This window comes from Aegilops tauschii, chromosome 2, assembly GCF_002575655.3.
Source record: "Aegilops tauschii subsp. strangulata cultivar AL8/78 chromosome 2, Aet v6.0, whole genome shotgun sequence".
Lineage (NCBI taxonomy): Eukaryota > Viridiplantae > Streptophyta > Magnoliopsida > Poales > Poaceae > Aegilops > Aegilops tauschii.
This window is the reverse complement of record NC_053036.3, coordinates 378970315-378991074: the sequence shown is the minus strand read 5'-3', so window position 1 is coordinate 378991074 and position 20760 is coordinate 378970315.

Here is a 20760-nt window from a genome sequence, read left to right as displayed (position 1 = left end):
CCCCGCTGCCTCCATTCGCCATCGTCCGCATCTCCGATCGCCGCCGATCCCCTCCGACTCTGGTGACATTCGTTGCTGCTACTAACCTGTCGCCGGCTTTTCATAGCCACTAGGTGAGCCTTCCCGTCCCTCTCTTTCCTCGCTAGCTGCCGCTGTCTGGCCGTAGCTCGCCGCTTCTGCTGTGGCCAAACACAGCGCCGCCGTCGAGCTCCTCGTCGTGGTCACGCTCGCCAATGAGCTCATCCGAGCTCGCAGTCGTGCTCAGCACGCGCGTAGGGCCCCGTAGCGCTAGCTAGCTCGCTCCGCCGTGCCGTGTATCGCCGAATCCGCCCATGCCTGAACTCCGGCGCCACCTCCGCCGCTCGCCATCGCCGTCTCCGGCCGTTCCCGGTCAAACCGCCGCCGTAGATCGACGTGTGATTGACTGCTCATTCAAACGCTCTAGGCCGCTCGCCAAATGGTCGCCTGAGGCCGTTTTCTGGCGAGATCCGAGCCGCGCCGCCGCGTTTGACGTCGCCGGCATTGAGCCGCCAGCCACCGCCGACTTGGCACACCTGGGGCCACCCCTGGGTCACTGCCATCGGGCCCCGCAGGCCCCGTTGACTGGGTTGACCCAGTCAACGTGCTGACTGGGCAGCCTAGTGCCACTGACATGTGGGCCCCGTGCTAATTAAACAAGTTTTATAAATAAATAAAATGTTAATTAATATGTTAATTAGATTTAATCACTAATTAGTCGCTGACTAATGGGGCCCACACCCCTAATTATTACTGTTAGTCAAATTAATCCACTATTAGTGCCACACTTGCTGACATTTGGGACCCACTGGACACACTGGTCAGGTTTGACCTAATCAGCCACTCTGTTGACTGCTGACGTCATCAACACGTCATGCTGACGTCATATTCCATTTCTGTTAATATAAATAATTTCAGAAAATGTTATAAACTTTAGAAAATCATAGAAATTCATCTGTAGCTCGGATGGAAAAACTATCTACATGAAAGTTGCTCAGAACAACGAGACGAATCTGAATATGCGGTCCGTTCGTCCGCCCCATACCCCTAGCATAGCGAACATGCAACCTTCCCCTTTTGGTTCGTTTGTCCGAAAATGCCAAACTTCGGGAAAACTTTCCCGGATGTTCTCCCCCTTCGCCGGTATCGTGTAGTGCCGCATTAGAACACTCCTAGCACTGTGTATTGCCATGTTATGCCTTGTGATGCTCTGTGTGCTTTGTATTTACTGTTTCTTGCCCCTCTTCTTCTCCGGTAGACCTCGAGACCGCTGTTGATGCCGCTGTGATCAACTACGTTGATACGTCTCCAACGTATCTATAATTTTTGATTGTTCCATGCTGTCTTATTATCAATCTTGGATGCTTTATAATCATTTTATAGTCATTTTATATTATTTTTTGGTACTAACCTATTGACATAGTGCCAAGTGCTAGTTGCTGTTTTCTGCATGTTTTTTACATCGCAGGAAATCAATATCAAACGGAGTCCAAATGCCTCGAAACTTTTTGGAGATTTTTTATGGGCCAGAAGGAAGAAGATGGGCCCTGGTGGCACCCGGGGGGAGTCCTGAGGAGGGGACAACCCACCAAGGCACACCAGGAGGCCCAGGCGCGCCCTGGTGGGTTGTGCCCACCTCGGGCACCCCCGGACCGCCTCTTTGCTCTATAAATAGCCCAAAACTACCAGAACCCTAGGGGAGTCGATGAAATATTCATCCAGCCGCTGCAGAGTCCAGAACCACTAGATCCAATCTAGACACCATCACGGAGGAGTTCACCACTTCCACTGGTGCCTCTCCGATGATGCGTGAGTAGTTCTTTGTAGACCTTCAGGTCCGTAGTTAGTAGCTAGATGGCTTTCTCTCTCTCGCTGAATTCTCAATACAATGGTCTCTTGGAGATCCATATGATGTAACTCTTTTGCAGTGTGTTTGTTGGGATCTGATGAACTTCAAGTTTATGATCAGTTATATCTTTTTATATCCATGAAAGTTATTTGAGTTTCTTTGATCTCTTATATGCATGATCTCTTATAGCCTCGTATTTCTTCTCCGATATTTGGGTTTTGTTTGGCCGACTTGATCTATTTGTCTTGCAATGGGAAGAGGTGCCCGGTAGTGGGTTCGATCTTACGGTGCTTGATCCCAGTGATAGAAGGGGAACCGACACGTATGTATCGTTGCTACTAAGGATAAAAAGTCGACATCTATATCTACCGCCATATAGATAAACGGATCTTGTCTACATCATGTCATCGTTCTTATTGCATTACTCCGTTTTTCCATGAACTTAATACACTAGATGCATGCTGGATAGTGGTCGATGTGTGGAGTAATAGTAGTAGATGCAGGCAGGAGTCGGTCAACTAATCTTGGACGTGATGCCTATTTAATGATCATTGTGTGGATCTTGATACGTCTCCAACATATCTATAATTTATGAAGTATTCATTCTATTATATTATCCATCTTGGATGTTTAATGGGCTTTACTATGCACTTTTATATTATTTTTGGGACTAACCTATTAACCCAGAGCCAAGTGCCAGTTTCTGTTTTTCCCTTGTTTCAGTGTTTCGTAGAAAAGGAATATCAAACGGAGTCCAAACGGAATGAAACCTTCGGGAGCGTGATTTTTGGAACGAACGTGATCCAGGAGACTTGGAGTTGAAGTCAGGGAAGCTTCGAGGTGGCCACGAGGCAGGGAGGCGTGCCTGCCCCCCTGGGCGCGCCCCCACCTCGTGGGCCCCTCTTGGCTCCCCTTACCGACTTCTTTCGCCTATATATATATCCATATACCCTAAAAACATCAGGGAGCAGAATAGATCGGGAGTTCCGTCGCCGCAAGCCTCTGTAGCCACCAAAAACCAATCGGGACCCTGTCCCGGCACCCTGCCGGAGGGGGAAACCCTCACCGGTGGCCATCTTCATCATCCCGGCGCTCTCCATGACGAGGAGGGAGTAGTTCACCCTCGGGGCTGAGGGTATGTACCAGTAGCTATGTGTTTGATCTCTCTCTCTCTCGTGTTCTTGAGATGGTACGATCTTGATGTATCGCGATCTTTGATATTATAGTTAGATCTTATGATGTTTCTCCCCCTCTACTCTCTTGTAATGGATTGAGTTTTCCCTTTGAAGTTATCTTATCGGATTGAGTCTTTAAGGATTTGAGAACACTTGATGTATATCTTGCATGTGCTTATCTGTGGTGACAATGGGATATCACGTGATCCACTTGATGTATGTTTTGGTGATCAACTTGCGGGTTCCATTCGTGAACTTATGCATAGGGGTTGGCACACGTTTTCGTCTTGACTCTCCGGTAGAAACTTTGGGGCACTCCTTGAAGTACTTTGTGTTGGTTTGAATAGATGAATCTGAGATTGTGTGATGCATATCGTATAATCATACCCATGGATACTTGAGGTGACATTGGAGATCTAGGTGACATTAGGGTTTTGGTTGATTTGTGTCTTAAGGTGTTATTCTAGTACGAACTCTATGATAGATCGAACGAAAAGAATAGCTTCATGTAATTACTACGGACTCTTGAATAGATCGATCAGAAAGGATAACTTTGAGGTGGTTTCGTACCCTGCCATAATCTCTTCGTTTGTTCTCCGCCATTAGTGACTTTGGAGTGACTCTTTGTTGCATGTTGAGGGATAGTTATATGATCTAATTATGTTATTATTGTTGAGAGAACTTGCACTAGTGAAAGTATGAACCCTAGGCTTTGTTTCCTAGCATTGCAATACCATTTGTGCTCACTTTTATCGTTAGTTACCTTGCTGTTTTTATATTTTCAGATTACAAAAACCTATATCTACCATCCATATTGCACTTGTATCACCATCTCTTCGCCGAACTAGTGCACCTATACAATTTACCATTGTATTGGGTGTGTTGGGGACACAAGAGACTCTTTGTTATTTGGTTGCAGGGTTGCTTGAGAGAGACCATCTTCATCCTACACCTCCCACGGATTGATAAACCTTAGGTCATCCACTTGAGGGAAATTTGCTACTGTCCTACAAACCTCTGCACTTGGAGGCCCAACAACGTCTACAAGAAGAAGGTTGCGTAGTAGACATCAAGCTCTTTTCTGGCGCCGTTGCCGGGGAGGTGAGTGCTTGAAGGTATATCTTTAGATCTTGCAATCGAATCTTTTTGTTTCTTGTTTTATCACTAGTTTAGTCTATAAAAGAAAACTACAAAAAAAATGGAATTAAGGGTGCCTCATATGCTTCATCTTTTTAATGACTTTCGTGAAAATGATGGGAAGGAAAATTGTGCTCAAGTACTAGAAGAAGAATTACATAGAATGCTTGGCATAAAATATTTGAATGATGAGCATGTTTGCAATGTTGTTAGTATGAATTCTTTGAATACCCATGATGCTAATGATATGCAACGCCACAAACTTGGGGATGCTATGTTTGATGAAGATGATATATTTAGTCCCCCAAGTTTTGATGAGCAAATTTATTATGATGAAAGCATGCCTCCTATTTATGATGATTATTGTGATGACACATATGCTATAAATAATAAATATAACCATGAAACTTGTCATCATGATTTGAATTTTCAATTGGATTATGCTTTACATGATAGTTATTTTGTTGAGTTTGCTCCCACTACTATTAATGAGAAGAATTTTGCTTATGTAGAGAGTAGTAAATTTTCTATGCTTGTAGATCATGAAAAGAATGCTTTATGTGATAGTTATATTGTTGAATTCATTCAAGATGCTACTGAAAATTATTATGAGGGAGGAATATATGCTTGTAGGAATTGCAATAATTTCAAGTTTCCTCTCTATGTTCTTAAAATCTTGAAGTTATGCTTGTTTTGCCTTCCTACGCTAGTTGATTATTGTTCCCATAAGTTGTTTTCTCACAAAATCCCTATGCATAGGAAGTGGGTTAGACTTAAATGCGCTAGTCATATTCTTCATGATGCTCTCTTTATGTTTCAATTCTTATCTTTTATGTGAGCATCATTGCAATCATCATGCCTAGCTAGGGGCGTTAAACGTAAGCGCTTGTTGGGAGGCAACCCAATTTTATTGTTGTTCCTTGATTTTTGTTCCTGTTTAGAAATAAATAAACCATCTAGCCTCTGGTTTTATGTTTTAATTAGTTTTTGTGCCAAGTAAGACCTATAGGATCTTCTTGGATGATAGTTATTTGATCTTGCTGAAAATTCCAGAAACTTTCTGTTCACGAAAACAATTGTTTAAAATCACCAGAACGTGATAAAATACTGATTCCAATTGAAACAGATAAATAATCAAATTATCTAGGTCGTCCTATTTTGGTATAATTTTTTGAGTTCCAGAAATTTGCGTTAGTTACAGATTACTACAGACTGTTCTGTTTTTGACAGATTCTGTTTTTCGTGTGTTGTTTGCTTATTTTGATGAATCTATGGCTAGTAAAATAGTTTATAAACCATAGAGAACTTGGAATACAGTAGATTTAACACCAATACAAATAAATAATGAGTTCATTACAGTACCTTGAAGTGGTGTTTTGTTTTCTTTCGCTAACGGAGCTCACGAGATCTTCTGTTAAGTTTTGTGTTGTGAAGTTTTCAAGTTTTGGGTAAAGATTCGATGGACTATGGAATAAGGAGTGGCAAGAGCCTAAGCTTGGGGATTCACAAGGCACCCCAAGGTAATATTCAAGGACAACCAAAATCCTAAGCTTGGGGATGCCTCGGATGGCATCCCCTCCTTCGTCTTCGTTCATCGGTAACTTTACTTGGAGCTATATTTTTATTCACCACATGATATGTGTTTTGCTTGGAGCGTCATTTTATTTTCTTTAGCTTTGCTTGCTGTTTGAATAAAATCCCAAGATCTGAAATTCTTAAATGAGAGAGAGTCTTCACATAGCTACATAATTATTTAACTACTCATTGATCTTCACTTATATCTTTTTGGAGTAGTTTGTCATTTACTCGTGTGCTTCACTTATATCCTATGAGTAAATGGTTGAATGATTTGAATGTCATAAATCTGAAATTATATATGTGTCATATGCCGTTCCCATGGGGAGTAATGCCTTCACATATAATAAGTAGAGGTGGTAAATTTATTGAACATTAGCAAACATTGTATTGGTCACTTTAACAATTCATGAAAGAATATTGAAGGAAGAGAGATTTCACATATAAATATAATATCTTGGACATCTTCTATGATTGTGATCCCCATTAATTATTTTCAAACCTGAGCAAATTAGTTGAAGTTGGACAAGGAAGACAACATAATGAGTTATGCTTAGGTATATTTGTATAGAAGTTATATTGTTATGGATCCTCTAACATGTGGTGCTTGCTATTTAGAATCCTTTGCTAGCCAAAATATTTGTACTAAGCGGGAATACTGCTTGTGCATCCAAATTCCTTGAACCAAGTTTCTTCCATGAGTGTCCCCCATATCTACCTATATGCGGTATTTACCTGCCATTCCAAGTAAATTTGCATGTGCCAAACTCTAAATCTTCAAATAATAATCTGTTTTGTATGCCTGAATCGCTCATGTAGCGACTAGGGGCTGTCAGTATCTTCCATGCTAGGTGGGTTATTCTCGCGATGAGTGGACTCCGCTCATCATTCACGAGAAAATGGCCGGTAACTAGGATGCCCAGTCCTATGATCAAAAGATCAAAAACAAATTCGCAAATAATTTAAACAAAACTCCCCCAGGAATGTTGATAGTTGGACGGCACCCGTTGTTTCGGACAAGCCGTGGAGTGTGAATGTTGGTGGAGGGGGAGTAAAAACTTTACCTTTCTATGTGGGAACCGCCTATAATGTATCTAGTATGGAAGATATTGGTAAATCTTGGTCGTTATGTTGACAATGAAAGCATACCTCTCAAAATTATTTTCATCTCTGTTTTAGCTTCGAGCTCTGGCACCTCTGCAAATCCCTGCTTCCCTCTGCGAAGGGCCTATCTTTTACTTTTATACAAGAGTCAGTAGTATTCCTTATCATTCCAACCTACTCTTTAGTTGTTAAGCATCATGTGGTGGAGAAAGATCTAAGCATATATGGCCATTCAAATATATTTGAGCATGAATTATTACTGTTGACATTACCCTTGAGGTAAAAGGTTGGGAGGCGAAACATTAAGCCCCTATCTTTCTCTGTGTTCGGTGAATACTATTTGTTCTAAAAATATGCTTTGAGTGGTAGCAATCATGGAAGACTAAATGATAGTTGAGTATGTGAAGTTTGCTGAATCAAAGCTCTGACATAGACTCTTCCTGAAAATAAGATGAATTGCAATTGTTTGATGACTGAGAACATAGTTTATTAGTTTTTAAGAAAGTTTATGATCTATACTTTAACATGTGAATAGTTTGTTACTTGATCATGAAAAGTTCTATGAGTTGAGCTACTGTTATAACATATGATGGTGCTAGAAAAGGTGATTGAAATTATCATTGATCAAACTTGTGCACCTGCTAGCATTCACACTTCATAAATTATTTCTTTTATCATTTACCTACTCGAGGACGAGCAGGAATTAAGCTTGGGGATGCTGATACGTCTCCAGCGTATCTATAATTTATGAAGTATTCATGCTATTATATTATCCATCTTGGATGTTTAATGGGCTTTACTACGCACTTTTAAATTATTTTTGGGACTAACCTATTAACCCAGAGCCCAGTGCCAGTTTCTGCTTTTTCCCTTGTTTCAGTGTTTCACAGAAAAGGAATATCAAACGGAGTCCAAACGGAATGAAACCTTCGGGAGCATGATTTTTGGAACGAACATGATCCAGGAGACTTGGAGTTGAAGTCAGGGAAACTTCAAGGTGGCCACGAGGCAGGGAGGTGCGCCTGCCCCCCTGGGCGCGCCCCCACCCTCGTGGGCCCCTCGTGGCTCCCCTTACCAACTTCTTTCGCCTATATATATCCATATACCCTAAAAACATCAAGGAGCAGAATAGATTGGGAGTTCCGCCGCCGCAAGCCTCTGTAGCCACCAAAAACCAATCGGGCCCTGTTGCGGCACCCTGCCGGAGGGGGGAACCCTCACCGGTGGCCATCTTCGTCATCCTGGCGCTCTCCATGACGAGGAGGGAGTAGTTCACCCTCGGGGCTGAGGGTATGTACCAGTAGCTATGTGTTTGATCTCTCTCTCGTGTTCTTGAGATGGTACGATCTTGATGTATCGCGAGATTTGCTATTATAGTTGGATCTTATGATGTTTCTCCCCCTCTACTCTCTTGTAATGGATTGAGTTTTCCCTTTGAACTTATCTTATCGGATTGAGTCTTTAAGGATTTGAGAACACTTGATGTATGTCTTGCATGTGCTTATCTGTGGTGACAATGGGATATCACGTGATCCACTTGATGTATGTTTTGGTGATGAACTTGCGGGTTCCATTCGTGAACTTATGCATAGGGGTTGGCACACGTTTTCGTCTTGACTCTCCGGTAGAAACTTTGGGGCACTCCTTGAAGTACTTTGTGTTGGTTTGAATAGATGAATCTGAGATTGTGTGATGCATATCGTATAATCATACCCACGGATACTTGAGGTGACATTGGAGTATCTAGGTGACATTAGGGTTTTGGTTTATTTGTGTCTTTAAGGTGTTATTCTAGTACGAACTCTATGATAGATCGAACGGAAAGAATAGCTTCATGTTATTTTACTACGGACTCTTGAATAGATCGATCGTACCCTACCATAATCTCTTCGTTTGTTCTCCGCCATTAGTGACTTTGGAGTGACTCTTTGTTGCATGTTGAGGGATAGTTATATGATCTAATTATGTTATTATTGTTGAGAGAACTTGCACTAGTGAAAGTATGAACCCTAGGCCTTGTTTCCTAGCATTGCAATACCGTTTGTGCTCACTTTTATCGTTAGTTACCTTGCTGTTTTTATATTTTTAGATTACAAAAACCTATATCTACCATCCATATTGCACTTGTATCACCATCTCTTCGCTGAACTAGTGCACCTATACAATTTACCATTGTATTGGGTGTGTTGGGGACACAAGAGACTCTTTGTTATTTGGTTGCAGGGTTGCTTGAGAGACACCATCTTCATCCTACACCTCCCATGGATTGATAAACCTTAGGTCATCCACTTGAGGGAAATTTGCTACTGTCCTACAAACCTCTGCACTTGGAGGCCCAACAACGTCTACAAGAAGAAGGTTGCGTAGTAGACATCAGATCTCGTCATGATTATTTGAAGTTCTATCAATTTTCCCAACAGTAATTTGTTTACCCACCGTTTGTTATTTTTCTCGAGAGAAGCCACTAGTGAAACCTACGGCCCCCGGGTCTTCCTTTTTTATATATTTGCCTTACGATCTACTTTTCGTTTGCATTTTTATTCAGATCTATTAAACCAAAAATACAAAATACTTTGCTACACATTATTTTATTTGCAATCTATTACAACTTTCTTCCTGTCAACACGCAATTTTTGGCGCCGTTACCCGAAAGGGATTGACAACCCCTTTAACTCGTCGGGTTGCGAGGTGTTGTTATTTGTGTGTAGGGGCTGTTTACGTTGTGTTGCTTGGTTCTCCTACTGGTTCGATAACCTTGGTTTCATCACTGAGGGAAATACCTACCTTCACTGTGCTACATCATCCCTCCCTCTCCGGGGAAATACCGACGTAATTCCAGCTATCATCAAGGAGAATTTCTGGCGCCGTTGCCGGGGAGGATCTTCAACATAACCAGGTTCCTAATCACAAATCTCATCCCCTCGCAATTTACATTATTTGCCATTTGCCTCTCGTTTTCCTCTCCCCCACTTTACAAAAATTTGCCGTTTTATTCACCCTCTTTTTTGTTCGCCGTTTTCTCGTCAGATCTCATGTTTGCTTGTTTGCCATGTGTCTTCTATTTGCTTGCATCTTTGCTTGCTAAAAATCTATTGATATGGAACCTCATCCACTTGCTAATCTTTTCAAAAGATCCAATTATGATGAATCAATTGCTAGTGAATTAAGTTCACTAGATTATCTTTATGAAGTTTTGCTTGAGATCTATGAATCTGATAATTGTGATGAAGTGTTAAACGAAGAAATTTATAAAGTGATTCATGATAGCTCCTTGAATGAAAAGCATGATTGCAATGATGTTATTATAAATTATATTAATGTCAATTGTGTTAATGATATGCAAAACCCCAAGCTTGGGGATGCTTGTTTTGTTATGTCCACTACTTGTTGCAATGATCATGATTGGGGTGATTCTTCTTATGATCTTGAAAGTTTATTTAAGCCTCATGATGAATTTGTTTGCAATAATATTGAAAGTGGGTTTGGAAGAGTGTCAAATTTAGGTAAAAGTAATCCCACAAGTTTGGAGAGTGTTCAATCTTATGAAATTTTTGATGAAAGTGGGTTTGGAGAGGTCATGACTTTAGTTGATTTTGATCCCACTATTTTGGAAGAGCGTCAACTTTGCATGCATATGGATCTTAAAGAGAATATTTTATGTGATAGTTATATTGTTGAATTTTATTATGATCCTACATATAATTATTATGAGAGAGGAAAATATGGTTGTAGAAATTTTCATGTTATTAAATTTCCTCTCGTTGTGTTGAGATTGTCAAAGTTTTATTCCTCTCCTTTGCATATGCTAGATATTTCTTGTCTTGATAATTGGTTTTCCTATAAAATTTCTATGCATAGGAAGTATGTTAGACTTAAATTTATTTGTCACATGTTTTATGATGCTCTATTTGTGTTTCAATTATTATCTTTTGTGTGGGCATCGTTGAAATCTTATGCCTAGCTAAGGGCGTAAAACTATAGCGCTTGTTGGGAGGCAACCCAATGAATAAAATTTCTTTTTTGCTTTTTGCTTTCTGTTCTTGTGTGTTTACACGATTATGCTACTGGTATGATTGTGTTTTTTGTGTTTTAATTAGTGTTTGTGCCAAGTAAAGCCTATAGGATCTTCTTGGGTGATAGTTGTTTGATCTTGCTGAAAAAGACAGAAACTTTGCGCTCACGAAAATAATTTTCATAAATCACAGAAAAGAGCTTTTGCCCTGATTCTTTTTGAAGAAGATTAATATACAAATTACCCAGGTCTTCCTATTTTGGTAGAATTTTTGGAGTTACATAAGTATTCTCCAAATACAGATTACTACAGACTGTTCTGTTTTGACAGATTCTGTTTTCTTTGTGTTGTGTGCTTATTTTGATGGCTCTATGGTTTTCTTTGATGAGGTTTTTGCCATATAAAAGTTGGAATACAGTAGATATAATACGAAAACAAAATATGAATTGGTTTTATTCAGCACTTATAGTAGTGGTTTGCTTTCTTATACTAACGGATCTCACGAAGGTTTTGCTGAGTTTTGTGTGATTGAAGTTTTCAAGTATTGGGTTATCTTACGATGGATGAAGGAAGTATGTAAGAGCCTAAGCTTGGGGATGCCCCGACATCCCCAGCTATTTGTCTAAAAATGAGCAACCAACTAAGCTTGGGGATGCCCACGAGTGGCATCCCCGGTTTCTTCCAACGACTATCGGTATTTTACTCGAGGCTATATTTTTATTCGTCACATGATATGTGTTCTGCTTGGAGCGTCTTGTATGATATGTGTCTTTGCTTGTTTTATTTTGTGTTTTAAGTCATCAATCCTTGATGGACACACTTATTTGAGAGAGCCAAAATTATACCATGATTTGTTAGAATTGCTCTCTATGCTTCACTTAAATCTTTTATGAGCTAGGACTTGCTCTAGTGCTTCACTTATATCTTTTTGAGCACGGTGTGCTTAGTATTTTTGAAGAAATGCTCTCTTGCTTCACTTAGATTTATTTGAGAGTTAGTAAAATTTTGAAGAAATTCTCTCTTGCTTCACTTAAATTATTTTGAGAGAAAGAAAATTTGTTATGCTCATGATCTTCACTTATATTTGTTTGAGCTTATGAAAATCAACACATGAAAATTAGTCCCAAAGTGATAGATATCCAAGAAGGATAAAGTAAAAAAATGTCATGAAGATCATTGGACAAAATAAACTTGATTCTTAGTAATAGTTTTGAGATATGATGATGTGATATGTGAGTTATGTTGATGAGTAATTGTGCTCTAGTAAGAATATTGGTGTTAAGGTTTGTGATTCCCCATGCATGCACGAAAGTCAATAATCATGCAAGGAAAATTATATCCTACTTGTCGTGCATTATTCGGTGTTACTTATGCTTAATGCTTGCTTATGAGATTATTCGTTTCTTGGTTGGTCGCTTCTCAATCTTTTTGCTAGCCTTCATTTTGCACCAATCCTTTAAACCAGTTTTGCCACATGAGTCCACTATATCTACCTATATGTGGTATTCTTTTTCCGTTCTAAGCAAATTTGTATGTGCCATCTCTAATTTTCAAAATAAACCTCTCTTTTGTGTGTTTGTTTCGCTCGCGGAACGGTAAGGGATGGCTAATATTTTCCATGCTGGATGTGTTATTCTCACGATGAGTGTTTATTCACTTGTCATTGCACGAGAGTAAGACAAAGGTCTTAGGGATGCCCAGTCCCGAAATGCAAAAATGAATTTACTTTATGTTGTCAAATAATAAATTCTTTGGAAAGTGTTAGTATGGAAGGCACCCGTGGATACAGCTAGCCATGGAAAGTGAAAGTATGGTGGAAAAAGGAATAAACTTTATTTTCTGTTTGGGAACCGCCTATGGCATATCTAGCATGGAAAGTATTCGTAGCTCTATGTCGTTTTCGTTGGTGGGATGGATACACCTCCCAAAATGTTTTTATCTCAATTTTTTTCGCTCTGAGCTCTGGCACCTCTAAAAATCCCTACTTCCCTCCGCGAAGGGCCTTTTCTTTTACTTTATGCAATTTTTATTTTGAGTCTCCTTCTTCTCTTATAAAAGCACCAACTAAGAGGCAATATGATCGTGCTTAAGAATTGGGTGTAGCTAATATTCGAGTGTGTTTCATGAATGGATCAATGTTTGAGCATGGTGGGCTAGGGATAACTTGTTTTAGCATTGATATTTTGAAAGACATGGTTGCTTGTTGATATGCTTGAGTATCTAAATTATTATGTCAAAAGTAGACTATTGCTTTGAATCGCATAAAAGTCCAAATGTCCATGCTATAAAGAAAAGAATATGATTTTACTTGATGAACAGCACTGCACATCAAGAATTCTGTTTTTATCACTTACCTACTCGAGGACGAGTAGGAGTTAAGCTTGGGGATGCTGATACGTCTCCAACGTATCTATAATTTTTGATTGTTCCATGCTATTTGATTATCATTCTTGGATGTTTTATAATCATTTTATAGTCATTTTATATCATTTTTTGGTACTAACCTATTGACATAGTGCCCAGTGCCAGCTGCTGTCTTCTGCATGTTTTTTACATCGCAGAAATCAATATCAAACGGAGTCCAAATGCCCCGAAACTTTTTGGAGATTTTTTATGGGCCAGAAGGAAGAAGATGGGCCCTGGTGGCACCTGGGGGGAGTCCCGAGGAGGGGACAATCCACCAGGGGCGCCAGGAGGCCCAGGCGCGCCCTGGTGGGTTGTGCCCACCTCGGGCACCCCCCGGACCGCCTCTTTGCTCTATAAATACCCCAAAAATATCAGAACCCTAGGGGAGTCGATGAAATATTCATCCAGCCGCTGCAGAGTCCAGAACCACCAGATCCAATCTAGACACCATCACGGAGGAGTTCACCACTTCCATTGGTGCCTCTCCGATGATGCGTGAGTAGTTCTTTATAGACCTTCGGGTCCGTAGTTAGTAGCTAGATGGCTTTCTCTCTCTCGCTGAATTCTCAATACAATGGTCTCTTGGAGATCCATATGATGTGACTCTTTTTGCGATGTGTTTGTTGGGATCTGATGAACTTCGAGTTTATGATCAGTTATATCTTTTTGTATCCATGAAAGTTATTTGAGTTTCTTTGATCTCTTATATGCATGATCTCTTATAGCCTCGTATTTCTTCTCCGATATTTGGGTTTTGTTTGGCCAACTTGATCTATTTGTCTTGCAATGGGAAGAGGTGCCCGGTAGTGGGTTCGATCTTACGGTGCTTGATCCCAGTGATAGAAGGGGAACCAACACATATGTATCGTTGCTACTAAGGATAAAAAGACGAGATCTATATCTACCGCCATATAGATAAACGGACCTTGTCTACATCATGTCATCGTTCTTATTGCATCACTCCGTTTTTCCATGAACTTAATACACTAGATGCATGCTGGATAGCGGTCGATGTGTGGAGTAATAGTAGTAGATGCAGGCAGGAGTCGGTCTACTAATCTTGGACGTGATGCCTATGTAATGATCATTGCATGGATATCATCATGATTATTTTAAGTTCTATCAATTGCCCAACAGTAATTTGTTTACCCACCGTTTGCTATTTTTCTCGAGAGAAGCCACTAGTGAAACCTACGGCCCCAGGTTCTTCCTTTTTATATATTTGCCTTGCGATCTACTTTCCTTTGCATTTTTATTCAGATCTATTAAACCAAAAATACAAAAATACTTTGCTTCACTTTATTTTATTTGTGATCTATTATTTCAATCTATTACAACTTTCTCCTGTCAACACGCAATTTCTGGCACCGTTACCCGAAAGGAATTGACAACCCCTTTAACTCGTTGGGTTGCGATGTGTTGTTATTTGTGTGCATGGGCTGTTTACGTTGTGTTGCTGGGTTCTCCTACTGGTTCGATAACCTTGGTTCCATCACTAAGGGAAATACCTACCTTCGCTGTGCTACAGCATCCCTCCCTCTCCGGGGAAATACCGATGTAGTTCCAGCTATCATCATACATTGACGACGACCCTTTTTATTTTAGCAGAGCTTCCAGGCAAGCCCCCCTTTGATCATCCCGATATCGCCCATTCCATTCTCTCATGCTTGCATTAGATTTTGCTACTGTAATTGTGTGCTCCTATTCTGATGCATAGCCTGCTTTTGTACCTGTTGTTGTACCTTACCTGCTTATCCTTAACTGCTTAGTATAGGTTGGTTAGTGATCCATCAGTGACCCCCACTTTGTCCTTGTTGCCCCTGCTTCATCATCGACGACTCGAGCGACATGATTGAAGACCAGGCCCCAGCACCGCACATCACTTTCCCCTTAGTTGCTCGACACTACTAGGTTACTATCGAGTGCCGACGGTGATACCTCATCAGCACTTCTGATGCTAACCTTGTAGGTTAGTTCATCGGTTATGGTCGTCGAGGGTGATTCCTCCTTCTCCACTCCCAATAACGACACTGTAGTGCAGCTCCTCAAGAGTGGACCTCGAGGGTGATGCCTCCTTCATTCACCTTGACGATAACATTGGGTGGAATTCCATCAAGGGTGATTCCTCAGGGTTCCCCTCGGTGTTAGACACACGGTTACTATGGTTACTATGAATTTACATTGAACCATGTTACTAAAGAGGGGTTGGCCCTGAGGGGTACCCACGCGAGCTTAATTGCGAGTGATGTGGAGTCAGGTTGACCTGGAAGGTGCCCGCGAGATAATTACGAGGCGTAGCCTGGCATTCTTAGCCCTTGCTGCAAGTCCTCAAGACAGGGCGACGGGGTCACATCGATCGTGAGTCTCTGCTCATTACCGCGCGCTCCTAATCCACTATGATTTGGATATTTGATCCGAGGGCCCTCTGGCCTGATAGCACTAACCATCACGTGGGCATAGTATGGGCATTCTGCGTCGTATGCATCAGCCGAAGCTTAATAGACGTCATGCGACTGAGCGGCACGCACCGAGTTGGACTGGTAAGCACCTGCCTTTTTAAGGAGGTATCTAGGTCTGCTCACCGGCCGCCCACGCAACGTGCAGGAGTTCCTGGCACGATGGCCCAAGACCCTTGGGGGCATAGGTTTAGTCCGGCGTGCTGACCTCTCTATTAAGCCTAGGTCGGGTTGCAGTGTATCGTTTAGCCGAGGCCGGACATGACCAAGTAAACATTGTCCAGCCGGAGTTAAGCGAGTGTGGTGGGTAAGTTGGTGCACCCCTGCAGGGAAGAAAACATCTATCGATAGCCTGTCCTACGGTAACAGACACTCGGAGTTGGATCTCTATCGATACAACTAGAACCTGACACTTGAGATGATATCTGGATAGTATGGCTCTGGGATTGCTTTCTCGCAGGGAGTCGAGGAAGGATCTCTGGGCGAGGTTGATGACACTACTACTACTTTACTTTATGCTAATCTGCACTCTTCTATTGTTGCAAGACCGCTGAAGATGATGAAGATGCTAGTCTTCGATAGGCTAGGCCTTCCCCTCTATTCTGGCATTCTGCAGTTCAGTCCACAGATACATCCCTTCCTTTGATACCAATGCATACTTAGTATAGATCTGATGCTTGTGAGTACTTTGGATGAGTACTGTAACGCCCCGAGACTGACGCTTCAGAAGACTTCCATATTTTCGTGATCACCGTGTGTTTCTTTTGTGCTTGCTCTTTTATTTTTCATTGCATCATGCCATCATGTCATTTAATTTTTAAAACTCAACTAAATAAATTGCATAGATTTTGATCTATTTAAATCGAGGGAATTAACATGGTGATTTCTCTTTATAACATATCCTCCCAATACTTAGGGAGCTATATTAAAATATTCCATTAACTTTGGAATCACCATAACACACCTGCAGTTTAAGTTACATGCATTTTCTATCTCAATTCCTTGCCTCAAACTTTGTCAACAATTCTTATCTCTTTTATTGAGGCTCCTCAAGTCTCAATATTTTTGGCCACTCCTAAACCTTGTCCTAGTTCAAACCATTTGAATTTAATTCAAATGAGTTTGAATTTAGATCTTGCATTTGTGCCACTTCTATTTTTCCTGGATCAAGCGCATTTTTATAAGTCCGGGAAAATAATCCCCATGCGAAAAATCTTTCCCTAACCCTCTCTTTATTTTCCTCTCTCTATTTCTTTTCTGCTAGAAAATTAGAGGGAGAGAGACGAGAGCCAGCCCAGCCGGCCTCTTAGGCCCGACCAACTAAGCCGGCCCTTTAGCCCAGCCAGCCCACCTAAACCTATAACCCTAGCCTCACCCCGATCCATCTCCTCCTCCTGCTCTTTTCCACGCGCGCCGCCATCCCTCTCTCGCTCACGCCCGATCCCCTCTCCCCATCGTCCTCCTCCTGCGCTGCGACACACAGAGAGGAGCAGAGCCCTGCGCCGTCCTCTGCCCGATGGTGTGCCCGCGAGTTCCCCTCCACCGCAGCGCCATCTCGCCTCCTCCTTGCTGCTTCGTCTGTCGCCGAGCAGGAGGTCCGGCGCCTCGACTCCAGGTCCGGCCGCCATCGGCCGCTCCCTCCCCGACCTCTAGCCTTGTCCAGGCCATCCCTGCCGTCGCCTCTCCAGCCGCGTCGACCCACTGTCAGGCCCGTGCTCGACCCCAGCCTCCTCTGCTTCGCCTTCTCGCCGGAGATCGCGTCCCTGCCATCTTCTTCACCTCCTGCCCGAGACCCACGTTCGGCCTCGCCATGGTTCGCCTGCACCATCTCCGTCCGACAAGGACGTCGCCCTGCTGCCTTCTCTTGTCGCGACCAGGATCCCCCTCCTCGCGCCTCTGGTCACCTCGCCACCCCTTCACCCGTCTTGTGCCCGCGTCCGCGCAACACCATCTCTGCTGCCTCTACGCACCACTGGTGACCTCCCGAGGCAGGGCCTTGACAAGTCCCTCGATGCCCCTCCAGATGTGTCAATGCCTTTGTTTGACCCATGTACAACTACACGGTGATGCGCCAAGTACCCCCTCGGATCGTCAAGTCCGACTACACGGAACCGCCAAGTACCACTACGATTGTCGTGTACATCTACGGACGCCAAGACCGGAACAACAAGTACCCCGACAACGTGTGTAACTCTATCGTCGACCCCGTGGACGTCAAGTACCTCTACCGACGACCCCGAACATCTACGAAAACGTGTACCACTACCGTCGCCGAAGACCTGTGTGCAACTACCATCGCCGTGTACCACTACTTCCCTCGGCGACCCGTGAACAACTACTTCCATTACCGCCGAACTCGTTCCGCCTCGAAAACGCACGCTTCAAAGGTATACCCGCCGGAACGATGCCCATGGACGAATGCATGCAATGCATGAGATGCACCGTATGTTTGCACCGTGTCCCAGTTGTCGCTTGCGAGTTCCTTGTTTCCATGCCACCGACATGTGGGACCACCGGTAATCGGGATCACCCCACCATCTTTTGCATGTTTCGCACATCCGCACACTTGCTCTTTTGCACCGGTATCTCAATGAGTTATCAGATCATCGGAATGTTGTCGTGGCACCATTTTCGTTGTCGTTGCCGTGGCACCCCTTTCGTTCCGCAATGGTGACCAAATGCTTCATAACATGCTCATGTCAATATTTTCGTAAAATTGCTTAAAACTTGCATATGTCATCCGCATCATGAAAACAACATTTAAAATGTTTATATTTGTTGTTTCCATTAAATTGCTAAATTTGCATATGAGGATTTTCCGGAATTGTTGTTTGTTGTTCCGGCCTCATTTAAACTTGCCTAAATAGTTAGTTTACTTATGCTTCACCCCTTGCCATGTTTAATAACATTTAATATTGTTGGGTACATAAACGAGAGAGAACTAAATAATTGATGTTGTGTTTCTTCAATATGCAACTTGTTGCATATTGAGCTTCACTTAATTTGTAGTATTGTTTGTGCACTTTGCCATGCCATGCCTCATTAAATCGGACATGCATCATACTTGATTGTGCATCATGTCATGTTTATGTGATGGTTGTTTCTTTTTTTGTTCACAATTGCAATAAATTCTCAAAACCTTTTATTTTCATTGGAGGCTTTTATTTTGTTTCCAAAAAATTGATCTAAATCTTCAAAATTTGCATAGATCTTTTTAAATTCTGTTAGAACATTGAAAACATGTTTGTATTTTGAAATAATTGTTCCTAAATTAATAAAATGCTCATGTTTTCAAATTGTGTTCAGAATATTCTTGTTTTCTAATTTTGTTTGCGGATCCAAATAAATGTTTGTTCTTTCGAATTTTGATTGGAGTTTCAACAATGTTCCCGTTTTCAAAAAATGTTCATGTTTTAATTTTTCTCTCTAAATTTTAAGGAATGCTCCAGTTTTCAAAATTGTTCAGTGTTTGAAAATTTTCATGTTTTCAAAACATATTCATGATTTTTCAAGAAAGGTTTGCACTTTAAAAAACTGTTATTTTTTTAAAGTATTCACGATTTTGAAAAAGATTCGCTTTTCAAAAAATATTTATTCTTTTGAAAAAAGAAAATGTGTTTTGAATTTTCAAAAAAATGTGTGAGATCTATCAGTACTGATAGTTCTTAGCGTTCCACGCTGCATATTAGTTAGCAATCCTCATCAGCTCAAGTGGCTATCACACAAGCAAAAGATCTCGTGTTCGATCCCTCACACACACACTTAGCTTTTGTGATTCTTCACTCCAAGATCTGCAAAGGGCCGGCCAAGTCGACAGGGCGCCCTATGCAAAGGAGCACTCGTTGCCACATTGAGTGGCACATATGACCTCCCGAAAATAAAGCATATCAGGTGTCTTCAAGAGCCTCGCGGGGCGGCTTCCCGAGGTCCCTCACGGAGGCGTGCAGGTCAAGGATCAGATGAAGGAGTCACGGGGTCCTGCGTTGTCACGTGGGTGACGCGTGTGACGACGAGCGGAGCCAGGAGGGCGCCAGCAGGCGTGGATATGGAGGCTTTCCATGTGAGAGCGACGTGCTGTCAAACAAGAGAAAATCGACTACTTGACCCGGCCCACAAAGGATTGCCATGTTAGCGTGTACTATGTCAAAAATCAGTAATTAAAGGGACGCACCTTACAAAGGTAATTCCCATCTCCTCTGGTGGTCACAAGTGCCACAATGCATCCGCGCCAGTTGTCGCAATAAGGGAGTTTTTGTGTGTTCTACCACAGGAAGAGATGGGTGGATTTGTTTGTGCTTTTTCTTAGATTTGATTTTTAAATGATACATCTCTCAAACCGTGCGTCCAAAACATAGTCATTTTCACCATTTCTTTTCTCACGCTGAAATCTTTAAGACTAGATCTCATGTTGATAGGTTTGGACAAACTTTTTTTTTGAATGAAATTTGTGCTTCAAACCTGTACTAAACCATGCTCGTAGTGATCTAGACACTCTTATATTACTTTACAGAGGAAGTACTTTACTTTTGGGCAAAGCTTCACAGGAAAGGAGAACTACGCTTCCCTTTTTTTGAAAGCACGGAACACAACTGTGCTTTCTGACAAAACGATCAAAGAAATAGAAAAACCAGAAAATAAAAAACTAAATAACAAACCAATTAGAAAAAAATGAAAATACAAACCTTTGTGTGGAAAGCACCTAGCATGACAAGTGGTGGCGCTGGAGCGCACCACATAGAGCGTTGGGAGCGCTCCCGCGTGCCAGGAAAGTGGTCATTAGGGCTCCCAGGCAGGGGATAACCCCCAACAACTTAGGGGCGAGGGAATGGGGAAATACTCTTTGGCTCTTGGGTGTATATACACCTCATATGGGCAAACATTAGTAAATACGACAAAGTAAAAAAATTCCAAAACTTTTTTCGAATTAAACTTTACCATATTTTGTACTCGTATAAACAATTTCGCGAAGAAAAAACTCCCGTCAACTTCAGAAAAAGAAAATTTAAGGACAAAAAGTGTGAATAGTAA